Raw genomic sequence first — 25594 nt, 5'->3', positions numbered from 1 at the left:
GTTGTCCGAGCATCACACATGAATCCCAAAGGAAGCAGTGCGGAACCAACACTAGGTAACCCACAAGCAGAAAAGAAAAATAAACGAAAGACTTGATCAAGACCTTGCGCTCTAATTGCCCCATTCACAGCATACCATGATATGGAAGATCGTGGCAACCTTAAGGAGGGAACAAGGAGATTGCTTGGAAAAGATACTTCAAGACCCAAAAGGGGAGATTCCAAATCAAAATAAAGTGAAAATCCAAAAGAGAGTCGTTTGCCAATGAGATGGGTAGGATGAGGTACTAACGGACCAAGATCAGACATGAGGAAAGCTATATCCTGCAAGGACCTATCGAAGAGCACCTAAGTTGGTGGATCGGGATGAGTGGTGCGTCTGGCAAGATAAACTAAGAAGGATAACACTTTGGTGATCTAGTTAAAGGATGCATTGGAATAGCTAACCAAGGGTTGTGCGATGTGTGCAAGATGTTGATCAAGGAGGAACTGACACGAAAGCTGGATAGATACAATGGTACTAAGCTAAAGAGGATGTACAAACTGACAGACCAAGATATTTACAAGTGGGCTAATCAAGATATGGTACAAGATAACAGACCAATGATAGGTATGATACAGATGGATAAAAAGCTCAGGATGAGAGGATAGCGGGATGGCTCAAGTTGGTGCAAGAGGCAGAAGCTAAGGATGAGGTGATAACAAAAGATATGGATTTTTAAGGATGCATCCAATGATGATGATAGATCTGTGACCAAGGATGGGGACAATGCTAGGGTTGGTGGTAGCTGAGCTGATAGATGGCACTAGAGTGAATGGCTAATGAGAGGATGACATTGGATTTGCATGAGGATAGCCTAGAGAGAGATACCAATGACAATGGAGGATGGACAAGACAAGATCTCCAAGGAATATAGTGCCCCCAGTCAGAAGATGACATGTGGAAGGAGGTCTTATGATGGATGTGATAGGATTCAAGCTAGGATGAAAAAGTGGAAGGCGCTAGGGAGATGGATGATAGCTGGGATGATTGGCTGAAGCTGTAGAAGATCAGTGGATGGTGTGAGATGGAAGCTAGAGGGTGGAGGATAGGTGGATAGATTGGAAGATGGAGTTGGATGTCAAGAGATGACCAAAAGCATGAGAGTGATAGGCTAAGCTGGGGATGGCGGGATTACGCATGATGCTTGTTTGCCAAGTTTTCATCATGGTACTTGTCCAAGGCGCTTGAATTGCCAAGTTTTCACCAGTGGACACTTTATTTTTCTTTACTTTTTTTTTGACTTTTTGACTTTGGACTTAGCTGGAATGATTTTGGCTTTCTTCAACTATTTTTGGCTCATAGATGTTGGTAGGATGGATGAAAAAGGATTGGATTGAACAAGTGGAATGGTGGGTGGGAGTTTGACAGATAATGGATGCAAAGACATAAGGCTTGTGGGTAAATGGATGAGGAAAATGGAAAGATCATCATTGGCACACACCTTGAGAGGTGATAAAGTAGTGGGAAAGATGGTTTTGAGCGAGGTTAAGGAGAAAATGGAGGAAGAGAAAGATAAGGACTAAAAGTAGAGTTGGAAGATGGAGGATGAGAAATTTAGGATAAGAAGCATATGGACTAAAAGTGGATTGGGGGGATGAAGGATGCTTATATGGGGATTTGGATGAAGGATGGATGGATGAGGCTTTTTGAGTAGCATGAATGGATGCCAGTTGAGATTTTTCTTTGAGATGCATTTCTTTTATGAGCATCTTGGGTATCCACATGATTTTTGACTTTTTTAGCTTGGGCTTTTGTGGCCTCTTGACTTTTTCTTTGATTGGGATTAAATGTTTCTTGTTTTGAACATGTATTTTAGAAGGGACATGTTGAGACTTGGATTTTTGTGGATTTTTGGAGTTATGCTTTTGTATTTTGGCATCCAATATGCTTCTATTAGCCACGGGGTGGGAACAAGAGCATGGAGGAGATGGAGGGATAATTGATTGAGTGATAGGGTTTAAAGGTTGGAAGGGATTCAAGGGTGAGTGCCTTTGATGATCTAGCTGGTGGATTTGAGGGGATGGAAGGATAGATTGGGACATAGGATATGGATGGATATAATTGCCCAAAATGGATGGAGGGAAGGAAGGATATGGGCCCAAAATAGATGGAAACGGGGAAGGTGTAGGTCCCAAAATAGATGGAGGGGATAAAGGATTCATATTAGGTATGTAAGGACCCAAAATGGATGGAAAGGGTGTAGGATTTAGATAAGGGATATATGGACCCAAAATGGAGGGTTGGAGATAAGCAGTAGGATGAGGGCCCAAAATAGATGCAGAATAAGATGGATGGGAACTTTGGGGTCGAGATGGAAGGACTTGGGACCATGCAGGAATAGCGGGGATACCAACATCTAGAAATACATTTTCATTTCTTTTTTCAATATGATGTTCATTATTTGGAACACAAGATGTGAGTCCATTACTAGCTGAAGGTGTTGGAGCTTCAGATATGATAATTAGTTCTTTTTTGATGGATCTATCATCATGGATTATGGGAGATGTATGATCATGAAGCAGAGGAGATGGGAGGATAGGATCTTGAGTTGGGTGGGCTGAGGGAAAGGGATCTTGAGATGGAGTAAGTAAGATGGTAGGATTTAGATATGGAGGGGATGGTAAAAGTGGATCATGTAGGGGAATAAGTGGGATGGCGAGATCTTTTGTTCTATCGAAGGATATTTCAACATGCTTTTGGATAAGATCTTGACAAGAATGGATGGGAGTGGATGCATGAGGTTCATTATATGGGATTTGGATAATGCTTGGAGGAGGAGATGTGGTTGGGATTTGGAGTGATTTGATGGGTGGTATGGGGATGATAGCTATGGGAGATGGAGGTGATATTATAGATGGGGAAGCTTCATTACTGACTACTTCACATGGTTGGATTAGATGACATGGCTTATCGACTGTTGGAGGCGACTTTTTTTGTATTTCCTCTAGGAGATTCCTTGGAGACTCGTGTGTTGGAGGTAGAGGTGGATTGACAGGAATAGATAGTGTGATGGAGGTGGAAGATTGGAAGCTTGGTTGATTGGGTGATGGAGGAGAAGTTGGGATATCAGATGGCATGACTAGATAGTTTGGAAGAATGCATGGATTTTGTGGGATGCTTGGGGGAATGTTTCTAAGGCTTTCAATATACCCGTCATAGTCAACAAGATTTTCATCATCATTGGAATAGGAGGTGGCGGGAGCAAGGACAATACGACCGAACACATCATGATAGGTTTGGGATTTCATGTTTTGATGACGAGTCGGATGGAGATGGGGTCTTGCATATGGATGAACATGGAAGCTCATGGTTGGATTTGGATTAAGCGTAGATTTTGGATTGGCTGATGAAGGATTTCCTAGGGAGAATCAAAGCTGTATGACAAACCTAAGGAGGATTGGCTGGAGATTTTTGGCTTTCCTATGGATGGAATACTTCAAGGGCATGCTATCAAAAAGTGAGAGTTTTTCTTTCCTATGCGCTGGATTGGTGGATATTGTGTCAACTTAAGGATAGACTAATGATCCTATGGGCATGACACGAGATTGACCACTTGTGGATCCCAACCTTTAGCTCAAGGTGATGAGGGATAACAAGTGACAAAGCTAGATTACCCTAGACAAAGCTCTGTCAAAGGGATAACCTTGGTAAGGCTGGTGGATTGGTCGGATTGATTGGATAGCAAATTCTAGCATAATGACAACAACTCTCTAAAGGCTTGGGTGTGATTTTGGATTGGGTTGCTAACTGGCTGGGGGGGGTGATTTGGAGAGACTTTGGATTTGGGATTATTCTAAAGCAAGGAACTAGATAGATTTGGTTGCAGCGGGGGAGCTTGGATGATATTCTGATGAGGTAGTGACTACGCTAAGTATGCCTTGGGCTGGGAGATTTCTGCTTTTTTGCGATTTTGACCAAAGTTGGCAAACATTCATTCAAAAGCTATGAACAAACAAGCAGACAAAAGTTTGGAGCAAGCACATCAAACACACCAACATCCTAGGAAGCTTTCTACAAGGATGAAAATTGGTTTAGCTAGGGAGTCCTCGATATACGCAAGGTATGTGAGGCCCAAATCTGTAGATGAAACCAAAAAGATGTCACACAGCAGAGAGGAGCGGTAACCCACTTCTCCTCTTTCACTTCTCAATGGTATAAAGTTCCTTGAGGCTTAGCTCGAGTGACAAAATCTTGATTCCAAGAGAGGTGTCTTTGGATTCACCTCCCGATTTTTATACGCCGCCGAAACACTGGAGTTGAGGTCATCCCAAGGGGTGATGAAATCCCCAAGCAGGCCTCCTAAAAAGTGTAAAAAAACACCACATACATGATCTTGGGCTTTAAAAGACACGCGTTCATTCCAATTGATGATTTAGATTTTGTAAGCTATGATTGAAGACACTTGTGATTATGGCATACAATGTTCATTCCAATTTGATAGCGTCGTTAGCATAATAGAAGTCGAGAGATCGTCAACATAAGAAATATGAGCATCATTGAAAATGCATCAAAACCATGCGATGTTCATTAATTGTTAGGCATTCAAGATTGAGTGTGAGTTTGTTTTAAGCCCAAAACAAAGATGTGTAAAACTCGATTGCCAAGCGTGCGCCCAGAGGCCCTCCACGTCAAGATTTGTCCAATTTTTATGCCCAAATGAAGTGTGAGTGAGATTAATGCGCATTTAAGGAATTTTCTAACTTAGAAAAACCACTAAAGACCCAAGTGAGTGGAGTTTGATCTTTGTGGAGCACTTAACACCCTCTTAGGTAGACCCATCCCCATAGATGGCGCTAAGATTGCAACCAATGGTTGAATTGATGGGTGATTAGAAAAGAGGTGAGTCCAAGGAACTACTCAAATTGATTTTTGAAAATTTGTATTTAACTTAACAAAGTTTCTTAAATGTCCAAAAATCAAACTTTACCTAAATTGCATGTGGAAAAGAGATTTGTTTTGTTCAATTTTAAAAGCTCCAAATGAAGTGTTTGATATTGCAATGGTTAATTGATCCTTGGCATTCAAGATTGGATTTGTTGTTTTAATCATGCATTCAAGGAAAAATTGATTTTAATCCATGACATTCAAGAGTGTGTTTAGCAACATGCATTCAAAGACAAGTGATTAAACATTCAAGTTTTTTCCTTTGAGCATTCAAGATTGAGATTTTGTGTGTTGTTTTAAGAACTTTGAAGTGCTTTGTTTTAACCTTAGATCATTCAAGATTGTTTTGGACTCAAAAGTGAAAATGACTCTTTGGACTTTGGTTTTCATTCAAGATTGTGTGTTATAGTTTGCATATTTTAAGCCAAAAAATGATATTCCTAGATTGTTTTGATGCATGAAAAACTTAAGAAACATTCAAGATTTTGCAAAAAGACATTTGTTTGGAACAAATAACAAAGCTTTTAGGAAAATTTTTGGCAACCATTTAGGACTCTTAGTTTTCATGAGACTTTTAAAATAACTTTAAAATATTTGCAAATGAGGTTCATTTTATCCTTGATTGATGCTTTGAGTTTGATTTAGATTTTAGTGTGCACTTAGTGTTGATTTTGAACCTTTTGAAATGGAAACTTGAAGTTCTTTTTAAATTTCCAAAAATGAAGTGTTCCTAACTTTGCATGAATGCATCTAAAACCTTGATGTTGCAAGGATGCAAATGATTGGATTGGTTTAGTTTCACTTGTTAAAAGATTTTTTTTTTTTTTTTTTTGGCAAATTTTTAGTTTTTAATGGATTTAATTATGATTTGGGGGTTCATTTTAAGCACTAAAAAGAAGTGTGTATGATTTTGCTTCCTTAAAAAAAAAAAAATGGCCAAGATCTCCCACAAGAAGAAGAAGAAGAAGTAGATGGAATAAGAAGAATATAGACAAGAAGAGCAAGAAGAATTCCAAGTTCTTTGTCCACCTATAAGCTTGAAAAATCTGCAAACACTATGAGATATACTATGAGTTCCTTTGTCTTCTTCATGCTCATGTGGACCTACAAAACCAATTTATACAATCCTACCAATCACAAAAACAAGCAAAATTAGCCAAAATCAGCAAATGACATACAAAACTTGACTAAAAAAGCTAATGAAGATGACCCATGCGGGGTCCCACCGGGCGTGCCAAAATGTATATGAGCAATGTTAGTATGCTAATAGAAACCAAATTTAAATAAAGCTTCTACAAACTAAACAAAATTTATAAACTTCAAGATAGACTAAGATGAGCTCTCAATTGAGAATATGAGCCATTAATGGGCTCTCTCAATAAGAAGCTCTCTTGTTGAGTGGCTTTGTCTAAATAGATAGGATGTATGCTCAAGCTTATGCTTCAAAAATGGCTTCAAATGGAGTTATAATTTGGGTGTGAGTGTATGATTTTGATGTAAAATGGCTTCTTAAAATGGCATTATGACTTTACTTCATGGATTGTGTTATTTTGCAAAGGGAAAGGATCCAATTTATAGGCAAGAGGCTTGAGGGATTGAGGGCTAAGATGCAAGGATGGGAAAAAGCTTATGGAGGGCTCAGATTGCATGAGAGGAGAGCACATGGATTGTGCTTCCTTATAGCCAATCAAGGAGTGACACATGTCACATGGTGAGAGGATGGAGAAAAGGGGAAGGATGAGTCAACAAAGGAGGCTCAAGGGATAAAATCTTCATAAAGACCCTCATAATGGCTTGTAAGAGCAATAAAAGGGCTTGGAAGAGTCATTTATGGCCTAGTGGACTTCATAAAGTTTTATGCTTGAGATATTTTGAGAGAGATGAGAGCAATTTCGACTTGGGCTTGATTAGGAAGGTTTTAAGCTTGCTTAGGATTGTGCAAATGATTAGAGGATGGATTAGGATGGTTTAGGATTAGCTTAGGGATAGGCAAGTGGATGGCATTTAATGAGGGTGGGTGAAGGAGGAGATATTTGTTAACTTTGGCTTGGGTTAGTAAGTTTTAACCCATGTTTAGGGAATGTGACAAGGTTAGGAGGGGATTAGGATTAGGGTTAAAGACATCTTCTAGAAGAGTCTAGGCTTTGGATGAGGATGAAGACTTTCTGGAAGAGTCTAAAATTTCCTAGGATGAGGATGAAGACTTTCTAGAAGAGTCTAGAACTTCTTAGGATGAGGATAAATTAGATTTTTAGGAAATAAATAAAGTTTTATTTATTTCAAGGGTTTGGGTTGAGGAGATATTTATTAAAACTTTTTTAATAAACATGAGGATTAATATTTAATCTTAATTAAATATTTTGAGTTGGGATTAGGGGTAGGAAATGATGGGATTAGCCTTTAATCAAAATTAAAGAAGGATTAGAAGATTTTGGAAGAGGTTAGTGGTCTTAAGGAAATTGGCCAAGTTTTGGGCAAAAAATAAATTTTTTATTTATTTTGGGTTTTTTGGTCAATTTATTAATTAAATAATTAATAAATAAGGAAATAATGTTTAAATAAGATTTAAACATTTTTGGGAGGGATTCCTTAATTAAATATTTTTAATTAAGATAAAGGGATTTAATGGCATAAAAATTAATTAATTAATGATGATGTCATAAGGAATTTTTCAGAAAATAAAAATACTTTATTTTCTAAAGGTTTTTAGGTGTCTACACTTACAACTAGATATTATTGGCCAACATTACATAAGGATGCAGCAAATTATAAAACCAAGTGTGACAAATACCAGAGGATGGGTTGGCCAACCAAGTCACATGAGATGTCACTCAATCCATAGATTATTGTAACACCCTTTGACAAGTGGGGTATGGATTTCATAGGTCCAATTGACCCACCATCAAACGATAAATCCTACATCTTAGTATGTACAGATTATTTAACTAAATGGGTGGAAGTTAGGGCAATGAAAAATGCAACAGATGAAAAAGTAGCTAAATTCCTATCTAAGGAAATATTCACACACTATGAAGTTCCCAAAGAACTTGTTACATATCAAGGTGCCTAGTTCACATCAAACTTGATCACTGAAGTTATGAAAGAATACAACATAAGGCAGCAAAAATCCAGTCCTTATCACCCTCAAGAAAATGGGCTAGCAGAGGTCACCAATAGAGAAATTGAGGCCATTCTGACTAAGACAATGCAAATACATAGGAAAAATTAGAGCAGTAGATTAACTAAATCTATTTGGGCATACCGAACTACATGGAAGACAATAACTGGATTCACTCCATTTGAACTTGTGTATGGAAAAGCAACAATGTTTCCTATTGAATTTGAACATAAAATAGTGTGCATTTCTTTGGAATTGAACATCAATCTTCCTATAGCACAAGAAGAGAGACTTCTCCACTTGAACTCACTGGATGAAATGAGAAAGATAGCTTTGGAAAGAATAGAGATCATTCAGCAGTAGCAAAAGAAGTGACATGCTGCACATATCTATAATAAATAATTCCAAGTGGGAGATTCTCCTCTACAACTCTCATTTCAAAGAGAATCCAGGAAAGTTATAGACTTGGTGGTTAGGGCCTTATGAAATTTAGTATGTATTCGACAATGGAGCAGTCCAACTGACAACCATTAATTCTATCTAGTTCAAATTACTTGTAAATGGCCATAGGTTGCACCTCTATCATAAATCACAAAGCAAAGATGAGTTCTTGTAGCAGTTCCAACCAAACAGTTTACCAGCTTCTATGGACACAGTTCCTATAGTAGAGGGAGCAAACCTTCTTCCTATAGCCTTACCATGACAAACCTTCAACAAGCACTCATACTAAAACCTCATTTAATGTGAGGTCCATTCTTTCATTCATTTTTTTTTTCTTCATATCAATTCATCTCATTTCTTTATCTATCATCCACTCACACTCCATGTCACCCACAAATTCTATTTTTACTGCTTTCAATAAACCATACGGTCAACCCCTTTTCTACAATCACCAAACTTCACCACCTCATCAATTTGCATGCGGACATATGCTCTAAAATTTTCAAGTACAATATTTTTACTCTTTATTCATTTTTTAGCACATAGATTTCAATATTTATATGTAATAGTGCCTTAAATGTATTGTATAAGCCTTAAGCCAGTTTCTCATTCGTATGACAATTTTTTTTAAGTTTGGGAACTTGTCAAAATTTAGTGGTGAGTCAAGAAAGTGCATTAATTTCCAAATGTCATCTCCATGTTACACTAATCATGTCCACATTATAGGTTGTACTTTGGTGGCAGTTTGATTTTAATTTTTTTTTTAAAAAAAATCTTTTTGTATCTGTTGTACCTTTTCATTGAGATTTTGGGAAATATCTCATGTGTTTGACATGATTGAAAAGGACTGTGATTTATGATGAGAACACTTGTAGTTAAACCTTTATGTCCTTCATAATTAAATGCATCATTATTTTACATGCCAAACATAATGGAGTCTTGTTAAGAGAAAATGGTATCAGCATTTCTCAGAAAGATCAATTTGAAATTTTGAGAAGAGGGTATTTGCAGAAGTGTAAAAGGGGTAAAACTTGTCAGGGTAGTGAGAATAGAGAAAATTGAAGCTAGACATTTTGAAGATGGGCGGACAATTATGGAGATATGAGTCAGTTTTTCATAGTATTCTACTTACAGACATCAAAGTAGTCTGACAATTTCATGCCTGTGGATAGCTTGGCTATTTCCTACAGTTAACTAAGCTCAATGAAGAAGTAGCAATAGAATTTATGAGGACATTTGATGAAGTGGAAGCCACAGTGTGGGGATTAAAATTAATTGCTACTGAGGAGCAAATAGAAGAAGTCACAGGACTACCAGTTAATGGGGAACATTATCTGAATGAACATGATGCCAGGTCATCATGGGCATAGTTCTCTCAGTCAGGTGACCCTCTACTGGATATTTGAAAGCAAGGTTGTAAAAGACTCTCTCTTCCAGTTCTGTATCTAGAATTGGAAACCCATATCATTAGGTATTTGATCTTTGAAGACAGGTTTTCAAATTTGCATGCTCACCATTTTAAGCTACTCAGTTGTATAAGACATAGCATTCAAGTTAATGTCCCAAATTTCCTTTATAATATGTTGTGTATTAGTGCTAAAGAAACTCATAAAGGAAATGCAAATTATATTTCTCATCATGCCCTCATCAAAATTTTAGTTGAAAGGTATCTTAGGGATTCCTCCCCTTTATCATGGGTAGAATTTGTTGAATTTAAAACCCTGCAACCTCAAGCTAACACTGTTCTGCAAAATTTAGGGAATGAGGAAGAAATTGCAGAGCCTAGTCAATGTATATTGTTTGGTTTGTACAATCACTTCATTTTTCAAAAGGCCTTGTGGAGGCAAGAAAGAAACCAAATGCAAAAAGTAATTTGACAAAGATGAGGAAATTGAGTCCCTAAAAGAGCAACTTGAGAAACATAAACAACAAATGAATAAGGCTTTAAAGTTGGCTAACTAGGTAATGGCCTGTAGACCACCACCAAGGGTATATTGCATTTGTCTAAAGGAGAAATTTCTATTATTTCAACTGATGATGACAATAAGGGATATTGATTATGAATTTAAAAATGCTCAAGATTTCTACAATGTGTATCAGACTTTGCCTTCATGGTAAAAGAATTTGTTGTGTGAACTTTATTTGCATAATTTCATAATTCCACATGAGACAAAGTGGAACCCTATACTTTACATAGGGGATGTTCACCTTAGAGCTTTAATGTCCTCGATGCACAATGAGAAAAATTATGATAGGTAGTTAAATGTCTATAGAGATCTTGAGAAATATGAACCATTACTACTATGGGCTAAATCTTGCAAGCCTGATGACCTTCTAAGAGATTGGTTCAGACTAACCTGTGGGAGACCAAAACTAGAGATTAGGGAGAAAGTGTTTGCAAAATAAGAAAAAGTTTATAGAGAATACCAGATACTTCCAAACTTTACACAGCAAAGAGCTATTACAAGGCTTAGGAACTGATGGAATCAACTAGTGGAATCTTTCAAAAAGGTTGAACCACATAGCCCCTTCAATTATGAGGTAGTTGTTAATAGGGTGGCTAAGTATATACAACTGGGAAGACAAATTAGAAAGGAGTTACGGATGCCATTAACTTTTCAGCCTCCTACCCTTCTTTGGCCTCTTTATGAAAATGATGCTACCAGATTAGATCCAATGGTTGAGAAACACCTGGGTGAACATTGGAAGTGCACCAAAGGATTTTTCTACACTTTCAGAAGTGTGAAGCATGGGAAAACTACAGTGGGAGACTTCAGAGTTATGGCAAAGAAGTACAATGCTTTAGGACAAGCATTTGAATAGTGGGGGGGAAATGATGAGGCATATTAATGTCTTATTTTTTATATAGTTTTTATAGTTTGGACTTACTCTTTTTTCTTTGTGAAAAAAAAACATTTCCAAAACATTTGATTAAATATATTGTGAACTTATGCTAGAGACAACTAGAACTTACTAAACCTATGGGTAGTGTATATAACATACTTTTCTTAATATTATACATAGAATGTAGTATTTCATATAAATATTTTAAGCTATGTTCTAATATCTGAACAAGAGTAGGAATGTTATCTTGCATATGTGTTCTGGATGTCTCTAACTTTTAGGAAATGAAGAGCAGCACAAAAGGGTGGTGATTACTGCATTAAAGGAAGAAGATGATGAAGACTGATTGTGGAAAGGAAAGCGTAGTTTAGTTCCTATGGATAAGTCATGCCTGCAGAGGAGTTACTATTCTAAAAAATACAGGAAGACCCGACTTGCTATATTTCTTGCAAGTTGTTGTTCTATTGCTTAGTAATAAATTTACTATGTCATGGTTGATCTCTCACCTTCTTTTCTAGTGATGTTTGTTCAAGAATTTTATGTAATGTTTCTAATAAGTATTCAATCCTCTATATAATGGATTTGGATCATCTTAGTAATTGAGTAATGAGAAAATAGACAATGTTGGTTTAAGATTTAGAAGTTATTATTTTTATATTCTTTATGAATTATTCAGTTGATGTAATCAAAGAAGTATTTTAATGAAAGAGTGATTTTTGAATACTTGTTGTGTTTTTAATTAGTATAAACCAACCAAGAGGGCCCAATTGGGAGGTGGAATAGATTTAGGTAGAGTACTTGTAATTTCTTGTCTTCAAGATAAATTTATTGTATTAGTCCTACAACATTGTTACTATGAAAGTTCCTGCAACAGTTGCAGAAAATGATCATGGTGTATGTTTTGAGTTGTTAACTAGTTTAGGTTCATTTTCCAAAGCTTTCTTTAGTTATCTATTTCTAGTCCAAGTGTGTTTACTATTCTGTATCAGTATTATAGATTCTTTTCATGCATTTTACTTTCCTACAGCATAGGTGTTAAGACTCTTAAAGGAACTTAGTGCACATACCATGTTGACCCATTTCAAGTCCTACATCCATGGGTTGACAATTCAAGTATATTTCATGATGGAATAGGTAGTCTTTACAATAGATATAGTATCCTTGAGAGAAACAATGGTGTGATTATCTTCATCTATTATGGAATCTTATACTCGATGTCCTCTTTAAAATTACTCAGCATGAACTAAAGTTTACTAGTGCTCAGCATCAATTAAACTTTACTCTACATCAACTATTTTACTCAACATACACTAAAATAGACTTTTACTCAACTCTAACTGATTTTCTGCTTGGCTTGCACTAACATTTCTTGGCACCTACTTTCCACTTAGTCAAGCTTGGCAGACAAACTTTGTTCTACTTGTTCTTCTAAACTTGCTTAGTGTAACCAATATTTGCAACCTTAAGTAGATTATCAATGCACTATGATATCACTATCTTAGTTGATTCTTGTACTCATTTTCATATCATAACTCAACCTTTCCTCTAGGTGCTATTGTTACATCTTTTTGATCAAATCATCTTCATCAATCAAATAAGTGATAGTACTTAAATCATATAAGCAGTTGTCTTACCAACAAATAGTAGGTTTGACATCAATGACAAAACAAATATTGAAACACATTTATCATACTTGTATCAATCTATTTTCAAAACCATACTACATTGCCCCTTCTTTTAAAATAGGTTCCTTGTGATCCATGAGCTAGGACCAAAAATCCTTCTATTAAATGCTAAGTCATCACTAAATTACATCTTTGTCGAGTCATGGTAATGACCTTAAAAAAGAAAAATTAATAAGCTTTCAAGTTACCACATGAATAACCTATTCTTATGCAACACCACCTTCCATATTTTCCCTTTTTAAACACCCTCTAACACACACACACAAAGGATGCTAAAAGGATTTTTTTTTAACTTAAAGAAAGAAGGAAATAATACACTTTTATACATAGTTTACAAAAGTACACCAAGGTGCTTCAATTTAAATTCTTTAGGTGCATCTAGCTAAGTAGGATTCCAAGGGGTTCACCCTTTGTGGTCTCTAACTCAAAAGAGTTGAATTATTTACATTTGATAATGTAGAAAGGTCCCTCCTATAGGCTATAAAACATAGCATGCATGTTGTGCTTAGCACAACACTTATTATGTTTTAGCATCAGATTGCCCTTCTTGAGCATAGGGTCTAAACTCCCTTTATCAAAACATCTCTTGACCACCTCATACCTCATGTTCATAGTATAAATAGCCATCTCTTATTTCTGTTCTAATGACATCAATTTGATTATTTTTATCTCTTGAGGTGAATTCTCCTCTAGCTAGGTGGCCTTTATTAGGTACAATGTTGGGATCTCCACTAAGATGGGGAATAATATACATCTTTCTCATACACCATCTCATAAGGAGATGTCTTTAGAATTTTCTTAGGAATGATTTAGTTAACCTAGAGAGAACTTCATAAATTCTTGCACCATTCACACTTATGTACAACTTTGATTCTTTTGATGAGGCAGATCAAGTTCTTGTTGGTTGATTTTGACCAGCACTTCCCTTTGGGGTAATAATTCAAGGATGTCTTTAGGAATATGTCATTACAAAGAGAAAACTCAAATAGATGTGATCCAAGGAAGGATTTTGAATTTACAGATATAATGGTATTGAGAGGACCAAAATGGGTGATTATTTCCTCTAAGAAATTCAAAATTTCCATCTTTGTGGAATTCTTAAGAAGGGTTGCTTTTGTTGATCTTGTCAAATAATAAATGAAAATAAAGATCCACTTATGTCCAACACTTGATGTTTTTTTTCATTTTTCCTATGAAATCAAGGCCTCATTGAGCAAAAGGATCATCAATCAAGATGGGTCAAAGGAGCATCATTGCACCTTCTCTCTTACTAGTGTAACATGATGTTCACAAACTAAATATTGTGCATTATCGAATATCGACTGCCAATCATATCTAGTGTGGGTGATCTTTATGGCTATGGTTTGGGAAAAAAATGACCCTTGTATCATCTTAAATTGCAAGCACTTTGATTTAATTATGGTTTAGCACCCATTTAATTAGATTTAATCATAATTTCCATTCTCCCCTTTCTTCTTATCTCTTTTTCTTCCTCCTAAATAGAATTGAGGTAGGAATTGATAGATCCTCCTTGGTATTCATATTTCATAACATAAGGTTCAAGATAGGACCTATCTCTTTGGTCTCCTCTTTTTCTATCTTCCAATCACCTAGAATTTTTTTGGCACCAAAACAGGGGTTTTCTTGAGATCTGCACAAATTTTCCCAAAACTAGCACCTGATTTAGGACCTTGGGGGAATCTTGAGGCTTTTTAGGCCTTGAGATCAGGGATGTAAGGTGTCCCGACCCTAGTTCAAGGATGTATTTTTTCCTAACTACGTCAAGGATGCATTAAATCCCTAACCTAGGACCTATTTAAGGTCCCCTTCTCGGCCCTTGTGTCAAGGTTGATTGGAGGCATTGTTTTGATTACCTGATTAGCCGATGGGAGAAAGTTTATTTTGAATCCTTTATAAGAAATTTGTTTACTCTATTTTGAATGCTTCATATTTTCATACCTATATTCATCCAAGCACCCAAAAATCCAAGCACAAGCATTCAAGCAATCTTTAAGTAGATTTAAGGATATCCTTTTGTAAGAAATTAAGGAGGAGATCTATTGCATTCAAGGTGATTTCAAGGAGCTTGAAAGGAGTTAATTTGGGTGCTTCATCATCTATCTTCCATGTTCATGCTACAATATTTCAAGATCTAGCTTCCTCCATTGGTGATAGTGGATCTTGTCATCAAGAGAGGGTCTCCATCATTCATTCTTCTTCTACATTTATGCCTTCTTGATCCAAATCAACTTGGTAAAGTGAGATTATTGCATTTGACTAAGAAGTACTACTATTGTAAGGTGAATTTATGCATTTACTTTACATGTCCAAGATTGCAATTATTTTAATTTCAAGGTTAATTTCTAAACTAGAGTTTGACCAAGGAAAACCCCCCATCAACAAAACAAAACCATTTTTCTTGCATGTTATAGATCTTGGATTTTAGAATAAAGCATAGATTCAAATACACTTTTTGTAAAACTTTATAGATTTGAAATCAATTTCAGAATCTGACACAAAATTTTAGGGTCATATTTCATGTTTGACCCTATTGATTGACCAAGATTGGTGTCGGCCCTACAGATCAACTCTAACCTATAGCTGAACAATTTATGGGTTTTGTAGATCTTGCAATTTCAATTCTATAGCCAATTTTTCTTGCTATTTGGAGCAATATAGAAGGAATATATTTGGATCCAATATCCCACTCAATCTTAAAGTTAGTCACTTATTTTCTTTATTCATTTTACTATATCTACTTTTCATATCTATTGTCTTAATTGCATATCATATCTCTTGCTATATTAGGGTTTAATTGATCTTGCATTCTTTCTCTAATTCTCTAATCATTGGATCATTTTTTGCATTAATGTTCCTTCATCATTTGGATTTCACTAATCTACTTAGATCTAATTATCATAGAGTTATAATTGAAAGGATCTATCTCCTTAACTTCTCTTTGAGGTATAAGGTCAACCCTAACTTGAAATGTGGAGTAATTTAGCCCTTTTTTATTGCTTCACATATCACCTTATACATTTTGGTGAACTAGGAAAATGGAATTTCCACTTTAGATCTTGGTGTTAGATTCGCCCTTGGGAACTTTCTTACATTTTGGAGTTATCTTTTGCATATATATCTATATTTACTCTTGTTTGCATTAGTAGCATTTAGATCTTCTTAGTTAGATCCATTTTTCACGGCTTTTACAAAATTGATTATGTACTTTTCATGCTTTATTTTTCAAATGTTCAATGGATCTTGCAAAAATTTAAATGAAAAAATAATTAGTTTGATTTATTCTATATGTACTTATCTTTTTCTTATGTTGCAAAATTTATTTAAATCATTATCCAAATATCATCCCCTTATCTCTGTCATAAAATATCACCCTCTTATCCACTTCACCTTACCATGTGATCTTCTTCTTTATGAATATAAGTGGTGGATTGATATTTTCCCATCTCCTAATATAGGCCTTGACTATGGGGATGTAATAATTGAAGGTGGTCCTGTATATTCTTTCAATCCTTCCCCCTTTATGGACCTCAATCTAACTCACATTTTTTACTCTTTTATGGTGTGCTTTATTGATAAATTTGTTCCTTCCATTGATAATGTCACTATTTGGGATGAACCTAGATGTAGAAGTAGCTTGATGATAATGTTGACTATTTTCTTGCTCGTGAAAAAAAATAACATGATGATTGATACTTTTTCTTTTAAACATGATAAGATTGATGTTTCTTCTTCTCCTGACTCCTATCCTCCTCTTAGGGACATTTTAGAGCAAGAAGAAGAAATTATAAATACATATATCAATGTGAAATTGCCTTCATTTTATGCTCCTAGTAGAGAGAAATCATTAATGGAAACCCATATTCAATGTCCTAACGATTCCTTAGAAAAAGAGGACAATGGAAAACTCCTTAATTATCTCCCTTCTAGTTATGAGTCTATGGAGAAACAAGATCTTAATCAAGTTAATGTTTCTCAACCTATTCTTACTCTCAAATCTTACCTTACATAAAATAAGCCTCTCATCACCATTAAGGGTTGTCCTTCCATAACTATTAAGTGGAAATCTAATGATCCTTTCAATTATCAAGTGGTGTCTCACACCTATCCTAGAAGGAGTAATCTTCAACCTACTACTTCTCTCCCACCTTCTCAACCTGTTCTTCCTCCTCCACATTGTATTTCTCAAAATCTTGTTATGGAAGATGATTTTCTATTGCAATTATGTAGTATCCTCTCCAAGATTTCTCTTTGGGAACTTCTTCAAACATATCCTACATATCATGAACCCTTGAAAAAAGCTTTAACCAATCTTTCAATTCGGCCACCTCCTAATCAAGATAACATCAATGAATTTTTATAATGCATGAATTCTACCCTGGTCCCACCTCTAATTGTGTTTACTCTTGATGATTTGTCTTTTAAAGATATTCAAGATTGTTATGACACTAATATGGTAGCTATGTATATTAATAAAAGTATCATACACATGACTTTGATTGATAATGGATCTTGTTTGTTGGTTTGAATGTTTGTAGTATGGGTATGTTAAAGGATATAAATGTTGACATTACATCTATTCAACTGGATAACATTCTTATACAAGGATTTGACAATATTTCTAAGAGAAATTTGGGTATTATAACACTACTTGCTAAAGTGGGTCCAGTGATATTGGATACTCCTATGCACATTATTCTTGTACCCCTCAATTATAGCCTTCTCTTAGAGAGACCTTGGTTGAATATATGCATTTTGTTAATTTTACTCTTCATCACACAATCAAATTTTTTTATAACAATATTATGTGTACCCTTCATGTTGATGATGAGTCTAATCCTTATTTAAATATAGAATATGCTCAAGTTTGTCCCTCTATAAAGGAGATGAAAGAACCCAAAGCTAAATATGAACCTACAAAGACATAAGATTCTTGTTCCTCCTCTCTATCTAAATATTATTGGGGTACATTAGATTTTAATCCAAACTTTATTGGATAATATAGAGTTAACAATATTTCATTCATGAAATCTCAACCAACTTCTCTTTCTACTAACTTTGTTGCTACTTCCACTCATGATGAATCTATTACACCTAGTCATATGGATTCTTGTTAAGGTCTTAGGTATCATGGATTCACTAAGAATGGATGTGTTAAACAAAAACAATAACAAAATCATATTCCCTTAGGCAATGTTGGCCATGATCATTCTTTTAACACCATTATGGATCATACATTAGGATGTCTGCCACAAAGTGTTGAATCTCATTCTTTGTCCACATCATCTACATTATCATCTATATATTCTCCTTACAATAAAGAAAATATTTTTCATAAACTTCTTATTGCTAAGGTTATTACTAAACCTAATCGTAGAAAGAAACATACTCAAAAACTTATGAATCTTCCATTTTGCATCTATAATCATTATCTTGATCACTCTACTAATGATTGTTAAGCTTTATGGTACAAGATATAGCAACTCATTAATAATGAGTTTATTCACTTATCTTCATATGATGATCTTTATTTCATTTTTTATTTCTTTAAATAACATCTAGGTCCCTATTATGTTTCTTCATGTCATGTAGCATTGTTACTGAACTCTTGGGAGCTCATTGTCATACATGGTCCACATTGTGAGTAGCATAATAGGCCATTTTTTCTCCCATATTCCTACACTTTGGGTGCAAGGGAATCCTATCTAGCTTTCTCATTCTTCCAAGGATCCACTATTCCTTTGGTTGTGTGTTATTTTTTTTATCACACAACATACAATCTTATATCATTTACAATTGGATTTCCATGGTAAATACATCACTTACTTTGGATCCAAATAATAGTGTGTTATCCATTTCAAGGATTTACTTTTCCACTTCTTGCATGCTTTCTCATCGTATTATGATGTTCTATAACCTAATAGGAGTTGTGACCTATTTGGTTTGTACTAGGTGCTACTATTAAATACTATTTTGATGTTGAAACTACTTTATCCTTCTTCATCACTTCCTTAAGATGTTAAGATAATAAATTATTATTCTATCTTAAAGGAGGGATACTTGTTCTCCTTATTTTCATATGTTTTTTGTTTATTTCAAGCACAACATATAGAGTATAGTAGCATTACACAACTTGCTAGAGCTAGTTATTCTTCCTCTTGTTACATATCATGGATTGGTTGAATAACATATCACACACACTTGATATACCATTAAATTGTTAGAGTAAAGCATTAATTTAATTTAATTTATTAAATTCGCTTTATTCCCTTCTTAAGATTTTACTTTATGCACCTTTTGCATCTCTATTTAATAATTAATTTTAGTAATTATTAAATAGCTTTTACTTTTTAGGTTACCCTTTGTAACTTTTTAGGTTACCTTTTTGGGTTTCAATCTCCTTTTATAAGGATTGATCTTTTGTAATTATTTTTATCTCTTTCATTTCTAAGAATACATTTGCATAATTTTCAATGCAAAACCCTTGCCTCCTCTCATATTTTTCTTTGGTGACAGGTTTTTTACATGCAAGTGTTTGAAGGCTTTGTAGATTTGTATTGATCAAATCCTCTATGGTATCAGAGCTAGATCGGTTGTAGCTTGTTCATTATTTGGAGAAAAAGGAGAACGAGGGTTTGACATAATAGATTTGGAGTTTTTCGAGTATTTTCTATGAAAAGAGGGGAGTTACTAATTTTTGGAGCAAGTTGAGGCCAAACAAACATCATGGATAGATCCAAAAGGCATCAAAACCCCTGTTTCCATATAAAGTTTGTCCATTTTAGACAACATTGATCCGAGAGGCAAAAAAAATTGCCCAAAAGGTCATATGGCCTCCTACACGTCTTATGAGGTGATTTAAAAAAATTGTACAGAGCCATTTTTCAGCCTACAATTGTCTTTCTAGTGCCACAAAAAGCTTTCCCAATGCACTATCTTACTCTATCCATTGGCGGTGTTGTTTTCATCATGAAATTTATTAAGAGGTCGATGTCACACCACCAATTCATCATTGTTGTGCCACAACAGCTGCCTTCTCCACCACGTAGACACCGCAGCCTTGCCACTAGTGGTGCCACCACATTTCACCACCTAGCTGCCACCACTGCTCAGCCAACAGTGGTGCCTTTTTTTAATTTATTTTAATGAAAAAAATTCCAAGCATTTATGGCGGCCCTATCATTTTTTCATGATATCTTGTGCATATGGGGGTCTTTTTTCAATCCAAAAAAAGTGCCATAAAATTGGTTCAAAGATAGAGATGATGGAGAAGGAATTTTTGGGATTTTTTTCCAAATTGATACCTATTTTGGTGCTTGAAGTCTATTGATGACTTCTATCTTCTAGGGGGCATAACTTCTTCGTTATAGCTCTATTTTCCGTTCTGAAAAAAGCATCAAAAAGATCTTCTTGAGCACTTTCCAGATTCTCTATCATTTCACTAGTGTTTTATACTAGGTATTTTTGATTCATATCTGAAGCCTTTTTTCTCTTCTCTTATTTACGCAATCTGTTTGTAAGCTGGGGTTCAATTTATTGCATTATGGGGGGCATTTTTATATTATTTTCTATTATTATATCAGTATATCAGAAAACTTGAAAAACCCTTTCTAAAACAATGGTCGAGACCACTTCTTCTCTAGAACTTATGACCCCTCACAACTACCACACTTGAAAGACCTCGATGACTCGACTTCTCCAATAAAAGTATTTTGTGGTCATGTTTAGATGTCATGCATCCTATTTTTTAGAGGCCTTATGGGATCATGTAGCATCGAAATAAAATGGATGAGGCAATTAGATTGATTGCATTACAGGTATTAGATAGTCTGTAGTTTCATTTGGATGGATGTAATACTCCTCTAGCAATGTGGACCAATCTTCATGGCTTGTTTGGTATTGTGAATGAGTTAAGGGAACTTCAAATAGAAGTAGAGCTTACATCAATTGTGTTAGATTCCTTTTCAACTACTGATGACTTCTTGATGAAGTTTAATCAACAAAGATCCATGTTTCAAGGTTGTGGAAAGTGATGTTGAGTGCATCTATTTGATTCTCTCTAAGCTTTGAGGGAATTTTTAGATATTTTCTTCCACATTCTATTCCACCAAAGATGCTCTGGGGAATAGATTATTTATGCCTTCTTTTGAGGTCTTTTGTGATTGCTTGACTAGAGAGCAATCAAAGCTTACATAGTTGGATACTATGACTGGTTTTAAGATGAAGGCATTGGTAGCTCAAACATCTATAAGAAAGCCAAAGCAAAAACTGAAGCATAAGTCAAATTTAGTAGGCAATAAGAGTTCCTCCAAGACTTCTCCCAAATTAGATTCTCGAAAGCCCTCTCAGAGGGGTAATACTTCTAAGTCTGGTGAATCTTCCTCCAAGACTAAGAAGTACTCAATAAACCTTGCAGTTTTTATGGCAAGGAAGGACATCTAGTTTCCAGGTGTTGGAAACATCTTGAGGCTTTAGAGGAGGCCATGCAACATTCTAGTATTGCTTCTTCGAAGCCTCCACCTCCACCTACAGGGGAAGAACATGCTCTTTCTGCACGAGCATTGTCTTCTACAACTTCTTGGATTCTTGATTCTAAAACTTCCTATCATATGACACACTCATCTGATTTGGTTACCTCACTTGCTCAAATTTTTACTACATAAATTATCATTGGTGATTCTTCTCAACTTTTAGTCACAAGTTTAGGAGCTATCTCTTTAAAAGGTGGTTCACTACAAGATGTTCTCTTGGTTCCATCCATTTCTATTAACCTCTTGCCTATCTTTCATATTTGTCGTTTAGGCTCTAGAAAGATAGTTGAGTTCTCACCACATGATGTGGTTATTCGAGACCTCCATGATCCTGAATTGGTTATTGCTATAGGGAGTGTTGATCTTCAGTCTCACTTATATCAATTCGATGACTTTGAGAGCTCTGATTCTACAGGTGTTTCTCTCATTGCTCATGCAGACATAGTGAGCAAGCTTTGGCATGAGCATTTTGTCCATGTCAACTACAGATATCTACAGCAAATGAGTACACAGGAGCTAGTGATTAGGTTACCTCAGATCTCTTGTACTAATGATGTGTGTCAAGGTTGTGCACTTGGCAAACATCATAGAGATCCTTTTCTAATAGGTAGATCCACACGTGTTAAGGCACCATTGGAGTTGATACACAATTATCTTATGTCATTTCCCACTCCAACTTTTTCAGGTGCTTGATATGTGCTCACCTTCATTGATGACTTCTCTAGACACACATGGTTTACTTTTGAAGTACAAGTCAGATGTCTTTGATTCATTTTGAGTCTTTAAGACTTTTGTGGAGAACTAGTCTAGTCTTTCAGTCAAGCATATATGCACTAACAATGGGCAAGAATATGTGAATCAGTATTTCAAAGATTTTTGCACTGAGCATGGTTTACAACATTAGTTCTCTATTCCCCATACACCTCAGTAGAATGGGGTTGCAAAGAGAAAGAATAGTACATTACAGGAGATGGCCAATTGTATGATACAATCTCGTGCTATGAGTTCTTCATTTTGAGCTAAGGCTATCAATTGTGACAACTATATTCATAATCAAATGCCTCACAAGGCATTGCAACACTTGACTCCTAAGGAGGTTTGGACTCATGTCAGGCCTGATGTTTCTACTTTTCACATTTTTAATAGTGAGGCTTGGGCATTTATTCCAGATGCTCAACAAAAAGCCATGGAGAAGAAGAGTCGACCACTCATTTTTGTTGGCTACTGTGAGGATGTGAAGGCATACAAGTTGTTTGATCCTAACTCCAAAGATGTCTTGTTTCGATGAGATGTTTAATTTGATGAGCGTTATCCTCTAATGTATCCTCCATCTTCGGCTTCTTCCTCACTACCTAGTACTTCTTTACTCCTCTATAGGATTATGCATCCTCTAAGGAAGATCTAGATATTGATCCCCCTTCCCCACCTCCAATAGATGTTCCATGAGTGCCCAAGTGGGCTAGTGATATTATTGATGCAGTTGGACCTTTGGTAGGTGATCCTACAGATGCTCATTGCACTCGTGCTTAGAATGTAGGTAGTGCGCTTTTGAGTCATTCCATTTCAAATGATCATCAAATTTTTTCAAAAGTGACAGGACACTCAGAGTGGGATAGGGCTATGGATGAGGAGTACTCTTATTTAATGAAGAACCACACACGGGATCTTTTTCCTCTTCCGAAAGGAAGAAAGTTGGTTTGGTGTCGTTGGGTGTACCATACCAAGTATGTTGATGGTTCTATTGATATGTACAAGGCACATCTTGTTGCAAATATTTTTTCATAGGTTGAGGGTATTGATTACTCCAAGACCTTTGCCCCTATTTCCAAGATGAATTATATTCACCTTGTACTCTTTCTAAGAGCTTCACAGGGATGGACAATTTTTTAGATGGACATGAAGAGTACTTTTCTGCATGGAGACCTTCATGAGATCTATATGGAGCAGCCTCATGGTTTTGTGTAGGACTCTTCATTGGTATGCCAGCTTCAAAGGTCTTTATATGGTCTCAAATAGGCCCCTAGGGCTTGGTATGAGAAGGTGGATTCCTTCTTGCTTGCTTCATAGTTCACTCGGTGTCATTCCGACCCTATAGTTTACATTCAGTGTCATGGGGCTGACTTATTGATACTTGTGCTTTATGTTGATGACCTCATCATCACAAGAAGCTTAGTCTCCATGATACAAGGTATTCAACAAGCATTGAAAGAACAATTTGAGATGATAAATCTTGGACTTTTGCACTATTTTTTGTGCCTACAAGTTGTTCAGTCTTCAGATGGGATAGCCATACTCCAACAGAAGTATGCTCTTTATATGCTTTAGAGATTTGACATGCTTGATTGCAAGCCTTCCCCCACACCTATTTAGTCATGTGTTGTTTTATCTACCACTTTCTCGACTCCTACAATGGATTCCACTCTATACAGATAGCTTGTGGGTAGTTTGTTGTACCTAACATACAAACATCCTGATATTTCCTTTGCAGTTGGACTTATTTCTTGATTCTCCCATAATTCTCATGAGAGTCATTGGAAAGCATCCAAATGTATCTTGAGGTATATTAGAGGTACAACATGTTATGGCATTCACTACACATTAGGGGATCCTCACATTGTTGGTTTCACAGATTCAGATTGGGTTAGTGATATTGATGATCGCCAGTCTTCTTTTGGTTTTGTATTCTTTCTTGGTTCTAGTCCTATCACATGGTCTTGCAAGAAGTAGCATGCTCATGCATTATCATCTACAAAGGTAGAATATAGGGTAGTTGTATTGGCTAGTCATGAGGTTTTGTGGCTTTTACAGTTGATGACAGAGTTTGCATTTTCTCCTGATAGTCCCACCTTTCTGTGGTGTGACAATCAGAGTGCTATACACATTTCATGCAACCCAGTTGAGCATCAACCAAGCCATGCACTTCATTAGGCATCTCATTCAGGATGGTGCCTTGAGCTTGGACTACATTCCTACTACTGAGCAAGTTGTAGACATCTTCACTAAACCTTTTGCATCCCCACAGTATCTTTAGTTGCATTCTATGCTTGGGGTGAAGGAAGTTGTCCTTAGGGGGTCTCAGTGATGAATCCTTCTTTTTATTGCTATCTCTTTTTGGAGTAGAGTTTTTCCCACTGGGTTTTCTCTATTTCTCCATTTCATAGAGATTTAGTTGTGATTGGGTACCTCATCTGGCCTTGTTGCTAAGACCCAAGTTTTCTTTTAGCATTGCATTGTAGTTTCCTTTCTCTTTCTACATTGTTTGTAGTTGCATTGTTGCTCATCTTAAGGGGGGTGCTAGAGTAAAGCATTAATTTCATTTCATTTATTAAATTTGTTTTATTCCCTTCATAAGATTTTACTTTATGCACCTTTTGCATCTCTATTTAATAATTAATTAGTAATTATTAAATAGGTTTTACTTTTTAAGTTACCCTTTCTGGTTTCGATCTTATTTTATAAGGATTGATATTTTGTAATTATTTTTATCTCTTTCATTTCTGAGAATGCATTTGCATAATTTTTAGAGCAAAAACCCTTGTCTCCTCTCATTTTTTTCTTCTGTGACATGTTTTTTACATGTAGGTGTTCGAAGGCTTTGTGGATTTGTATTGATAAAATCCTTCATAAACATGCCCTAGAACATACAAAACCATTCTCATGGTATAGGAGTACTATATCATGGGGGTGTAAAGCGGCCACAAAGTGCAAAATTTATGGGATTGACTATTGGGTATACAAACCTGGTAGACCATTTAATCCTCACTTTTTGACTTCTACACTTACAATATGCTAAAATCTCATTCATGGGTAACATGGGTAACACTTTCAAATTCAAACTCAACATGCTAAGTCCCATACACAAGTAACACATTTTTTGAACTTTATTTTTTTGCATGATTCACAGTGAGATGTACACTTCTCATGGGAAAGCTAATCACACCATTTTTTCTTTGCTTCCCTTTGTTAGTGATCTCTCCCTTATTATGATCATAGAGTTAGCAAAGACTCAATCCCTTAGGGGCTTGATGTAT

This window comes from Cupressus sempervirens, chromosome 7 (assembly GCF_028749045.1).
Source record: "Cupressus sempervirens isolate cs-2001-9-10 chromosome 7, ASM2874904v1, whole genome shotgun sequence".
Classification (NCBI taxonomy): Eukaryota; Viridiplantae; Streptophyta; class Pinopsida; order Cupressales; family Cupressaceae; genus Cupressus; species Cupressus sempervirens.
The sequence above is the reverse complement of the archived record's forward strand: the minus strand, read 5'-3'. Positions refer to the sequence as shown.